At 45.2% G+C, this 6,000-nt stretch overlaps 1 protein-coding gene across 5 annotated transcripts in view; it reads left to right on the top strand.

The window, feature by feature from the left end:
- Positions 1–371: 371 nt before the first annotated feature.
- Positions 372–6,000, top strand: part of LOC124411017 (Down syndrome cell adhesion molecule-like protein Dscam2) — a 58,527-nt gene continuing 52,898 nt past the window's right edge. For all 5 annotated transcript variants that reach the window (XM_046889832.1, XM_046889830.1, XM_046889833.1 and 2 more), the window contains exon 1: positions 372–610. The gene's annotated coding sequence lies outside the window, so the exon portion shown is untranslated. The remainder of the gene's footprint in view (positions 611–6,000) is intronic.

Below are 6,000 nucleotides of genomic sequence, written 5' to 3'. Positions count from 1 at the left end.
ACCGCAACTCACTTTCGTCATATCCAAAATCCTTAGACTTCCTACTCCACGCCAGAAGCAGAGGTTCAAGAGTTGTAATTCTCGTACTGGCAGCGGTTGCGATACCCTGAGCCGAAGAATCGACTCCGAATCTTAATATATTAAAAAATCGATATTCAGTCAGCGAGGCTCTGACGCGTCGCAGCAGCCCCCGACACCTTTTACCGCAAGTCGTTGTTCCCGCGCGCTTCCAGCTTCCATCTGCCTGCGACGTCCGTGGTGGTAGGCAGGCATTGTGAGTGTGGGGGCGGAAAGTGGTCCACGGGGGGCGGCTTTCGCGAGCGTTCGGCTCGGCTCGGCGATGCTAAGGGATGCTGGATCCGCGCGTTTCTGCGGCAGTTCTGCGCGCGATCTCCTCACGATCAGTGGTGTGCACCCTTCGACGCATGTGAGGCTAGCCAAGGTGTTTAGAGGCGTCCTACGCGCGGCGTAAATTATCAGTGAAACCGCCGGCCGGCCCTTGGATTCGTTTCTCTAACTTTTGACCACTGGAATCATCCCTCGGAACTTCTCACACGTGGCAGCCTCGGATCTGCTTCTGTCAACTTTCGGAATGTCCGGCGACTGCAATGTACGTCACTCTCATTATCATTATCATTCTCATCGTCATTCACACCTCGTTTTATTATACCAGAGAATAATCTGAGCTTTTCAGTTTCTGCTTCGCCATGATGTTGTAGACATTAATTGCCTGTGTCTTGTTTGAATTTCCGAAACTGGGAAATTAAACGACTTGCTATTAAAGGACCGATAGGGCAATATTATTGATAGTATAGAGATGCAAACTCCGTATAATTGGACAATGTGGAGACAACCATTGTTCGCTTCTCTGCCTCGATGCGTCTAATTGAGGAACAGGAATATTTATTACGTATGGTTTTACTAATGAGCGAATTGAGTATATTGTGGAATAAGAATACCGTTAGACTTATAAGGGATCTTACCAATCTTGAAGATCTAGAACCGGTCGCTGTTTAGAACGGGTACAGAACACGACATCGAAGTATCTATGGGATTTTACGATGTTCACAAGCATCCAAATCTCTTTTTCTATAAAAGATAATCTTAGGCACGGTTATTCTAGAATTATTAAGCCGGTTTAGAATATCAGGTAAAATTCAATAGATCGTTATCAAAACTGAAGTGCATGATAGAATACTTTAACTTATTTAACTGGAACCGTGCATTGAGAATCTGCATCACCATTCCGTAGTTATAAATAAGCAAGAGGTAAAGTAATTAAACATTTCTAACACACAGCATCGTGACAGTTTAATTTTGTCGTCTTCTTCTTCCCAAGAGAGTGTCACGTCGACGAAATTACTTATGTATAGGTATATGAGAGAGAAAATACACATTCAAGGAATTCAAGAGCAAAGTGAAATTACCCTTCGTTTCCAGAAGAGAAGGCAGGCATCTTCTGTATAATAAACAGTAAATAAAGAAAAGGAAGAGATAAAAAAAAAATAATAACAACGAGTCACATGGTGCAAAAATTTTGACATCCAAACGAGAAGTTGGCGAGTTGATGAACAAGTAACTACGCATGTAAATAAATAATCTCGTAGCAATTACTCCCCGGATTAGGACCGGCAGAATACTCTTCCGTCATTAAATTCTAGCTCGACGAGATCTTTAATGTTTAATTCTGCCGTGCAATGCTTGAAAAATAACCGAGAGAGTAGGAATACCAAACTCGTGCACACTGTCAGCGAACCTTGGAATTAGATTCGCAAAAATGTGGAATTGACAATCGTTCGGCCCAAATAATTTCGGTTCTTTCAATGGGCTTGTACCCAGCCCTTATTGTAGAGAGTGTGCGTACCAGTGTATAAAGCCATTTACTTGCGCACACTCTAGCTTGGCACCGATTATCGAAGCAATCTCCTTCGGAATTGCACAGCTCGAAGCATCTGTTTCCCCTATTGCATTACACGTCGTTGCTTACAGAAACAGAATGAAGAATGAAGCGAAGAGGTGCTCCACCTCGTATACATGTGTAAAAATTTATTGCGCCGAGATCGAGTCGTAACAATTACTAAGTGTCTTTGCTCCTTGCGATGTCTGTGATCATTGTCGATTCACTTTTCACTGTGTTTCTGTTCTCACGTCCGTCGAGTCGAAACTGATAAGAGTGATTTGATAAGCCTGAAATCTCTTCTGCAAAACCAGGTGGAAAAGAGAACTAAATTAATAAATAAATGGTGGTCCTACAGCAGAGCGACATTTTACTGAATAGAGATAGAAGTTCGGGAAAATTGGGAAAAGTTTGGAAAAAACTGCTTTTTTGTCCTGGTTCTTTTTCATCGCCATCGGATTTGCCTAAATCAACCTGAAAATTGGTGAAGTGTTTTAGATGTGTGCTGGGTATTATCACTTCGAGTAATGGGGGGAAGGCCGACAAAAATTTGAAGAACTTTCCGACCGAGAATGTGCGGGAAAGAACAGACGGACAATGTGCTTTTGTATTCAGTTCGTTTCACTTACGCGACGCTATGCGGCGGAAGCCTTACGGATGAGAATAAATCTTTCACCGGAAATATATTCGCGGAGGGTCCTTGACGATCCGTAGGCATCCCACCCTGCACCCGCCACCACGCGAGAAGCCAGATTGTGTTCTGGCCATTCACACCAGTTTCGTTTGGTTTCCTCACCGCGCGTTCTATTCACAATATCTAACAAGGTTCCGGTACAGCATAATAACGATTCCAGTATTCCGAGAATTCTGTGACGCTGTACTTGCAATGTTCTTTGATACAATGACACCGATACAGGTTTTACAGCCCGAAGAGATGTTTTCGTGGGTTTTAGAGCCGACAGGTAGAATTCAGATCGCAAGCATGTAGTTTGTCGTCATCATCGGGTGCGAAATAATATTTCATCACCTGAATTTAGCGGTGTAGAAAGAAATGTGTCTTTATATTTATATTCTGCTGTTCGTGCCCGAAGAATCAAAAGTCTCGAAGAACACCCTTGCAAGAAACACGGGTCGTTGAGTTTCGCGTCAGATTTCACGGTCTTGTCCCTGTCTGGTTTCTAAGGGACGTGACTTTGATCGCGCTGTACGAATTCGCAGACTATTGGTTAGAATAAAACGCGAGAAAAGGAAAAGAAAACTGTCGAGATATGGGAGAAGGCAGTCAGGACGAAAATCGAGAGGAGAGGAGAGAAGAGAAGAGGACAGAAGAGAAGAGAAGAGAAGAGAAGAGGACGGCAGTGAACGACGGGGCGACTAGGGGTGTGGGTCGATGGGTCCGGGACGGCGCGATATTGACTAAATAATGCAGGGCTATCCCGCGGCGTGTGTGTGCCACGTTGTGTGTTGTTATCCTCCATGTCTGCGTGGAACGTCCTGTTGAAATGCTGGTGGTGGAGGGCTCGGAGAGAACCCGGCTCGCACCGCGAGGATCACCCTTCTGTCTCAACTCTCAAGTAACCGAGGTACAATGAGGGACTACACACTTATCCAAGGTTCGTGGTTCGTGGTTCGTGGTTCGCGGTGGGTTGTAAGTTGGGAAGTATGCTGCAGGCACATGCTGAAAGGCGGAACATCCTCCAAGCACGTTTAGTTTCGAAGCGGAGCATTGCGGGTCCCAGAAATTTACTAAACACCGTTTCTTCTGCGAGTTTTTCATTCTTAACTTGTACCTCTACAATCATGAGCCATGGAAATTGGCCAGACTACTTAAGCAACAATTACTGCCGACGATGCTGCAGGTTATTGTGCCCCATGAAGTTGACATATTTAAAAAGGCGAAAACTATCAAAAACTGTCGAAAACTATGCGATATACGTGTGCTCTTCTCCCACGGCAATAATTCAAAACCGGAACTGATCCTCTGTGCATTGCTACTCCACGTGAAAGCATTGCGACTTCGATATTTCGGTTCTGGGTTCAGTGTATTATATTTCTTATGTTCTCTGCGCGCATCAGTTTCAAAGTGAGCACGAAATGCACCGGATGCCAAGTACAGAACAGCCAGGCTGATAGTTATGTGCACTCGGCTTTAATTGACCAACTTCTGAAGCGTAATTGCGACGACACGAGCAAGAATTCCGACTCCAGCGAATTTCTTCGCTTGCCGTGATAATGACTATGACTGTCAGGGTGCAGAATGGAAAAGAATGGGAGTCGGAGTGGGGGGATATCGGTAACATGTGGAATCCACCTCGCAGCTGCTCACTCGATCGGTAATATCGGTCGCGTCCCGGGCATCGAGTGCGCGGCATCGCAGGCCATAACCTCACTGGAAGTAATAAAGTGGTACGCAAGTAGGGGAGCATGGAAAGCTGGCGCGGCGGTGCATCGGTTCATTGGATAAGCTGCAAATTGGAAACTGGGAGTCTGAAGGTGGGAACGCTGCACTGCACGGCTTTCCCGGATGGTGTGCGCGCGCTCATTACCCAAGCACAATGACCGGCGTCCTCGTCCCGGCGTAGTATTGGCGTTTGCGCGAATTCCGATAGAATTTAATTGGAGAAGATTGAACTAGCGCGGCGCACACCATGGGCAGGAAAATGCCGTCGCTGACTCGCGCGGCGATACGAAAATTTGAAAACAATAATGCTCGAGTTCACTCTCTTCCGCGCTAATTGGACAGTCCGGGATCGAGTGCTTCTCTCAATGAGACTGCGTAAGGAGACCGAACTCAAATGGACGAATTGACAAAACTTGTCACAGTAATCGAACGCATTAAGTTTATTATTTCTACTTCTAGCATCGCTAGTGTTCGTTTTGTACCGGAGTGTCATTGGTTGTAGGGATGACCAAGATCGATCGATCGATGATCTTGCAATGTGATTGGTAGAAAGTTTTCAATTCAAACCACCGCCTTATACTCCTTTCATTGTCTTCGGTGCATACAGAACACCAGTGCCGTCTTATTCTAGGCAGATATTTATTTACACGGAGTTCGGTCTCCTCATGTAACCTCCACGCATTGTTCTTTGAGTGTTTGCCCGTAATCTCTGTATCCGATGAACTCGAGTCATCCTATCAAGGGTCGCTCGTCCATGAGTTTCGTCCTATCTTGCAGGTATGCAGTGTATAGATAGAAGGCACTCTCTGATGGACGACGCGTTGAAAATGTGGTCAAATGCTGTAGGCAAACAAGGGTAGGTAATAACCGAGGTAGCGCTGATTGATACAAAATTGAATGTTGAAGTTAGTTGAACAATTACACTTATTTTATCTTAAACTTCTTAAATTTTTAATTAAATCTTAAATTCTTCGGATCACTTCGTTGTCGCAAGTGCTCAAACAACTCGTCTTCGGAGACTTGCCTGAAGCGGGATCGACGGTCAACTTCCGATGCATACGTCATAGAGCTTCCTTGAACGGTTTTGTTTTTTCTCAGCAACGAGATCAACCCTGCATTGCAACCAGAGCTACGCAAAACACTTAACGGTTTCCAGACTTGGCACTTGATAATTAACCGCTCCTATTACGAATCTAAATTATAAATGAAATTGCCTTTTAGGCATCCTGCAGGTGTTAGCCCAGTGCCTAGGGGATTCTCCGGGATCGCGTTGACGGCGTAACTTAGCTCAGGGTATCGGGTTGGTGAATGTTTAATTACCAGTTAGACGGGAGGACCGAAAATGAGTTTCGCCTATCCGTACTGCCGGTGCGCGTTTATTAAGCTCAGTATATCTCTGACAATTAAGAACCAGCGTTAAAGGGGCCTTCGTGTCTGTTTGATAATCGCGCAAGTATTGATTCAACGAGGTTCGTATAACTTCACCTCACATTCCTGCACCTGAGTCCCACCAGCCAGTCCATCCTCCCTCCGTGTTCATCACCCTGCAGCTTCCAATCTGTGTAGCGCTTCTTTGAGGGAAGTTTAAGAATTTTTTCAATAGCCTGACAAAGTATCATACTTTCTTATACATGGCCTGTCGCGATATGCACTCAACTCCGCAAACCCATTACGAAACTCTCAACTTGTTTTAGCTTCACAA

The sequence above is a fragment of the Diprion similis genome, chromosome 10 (genome assembly GCF_021155765.1).
Source record: "Diprion similis isolate iyDipSimi1 chromosome 10, iyDipSimi1.1, whole genome shotgun sequence".
Taxonomy (NCBI): domain Eukaryota; kingdom Metazoa; phylum Arthropoda; class Insecta; order Hymenoptera; family Diprionidae; genus Diprion; species Diprion similis.
This window is presented reverse-complemented; position numbering and strand designations above follow the sequence as displayed.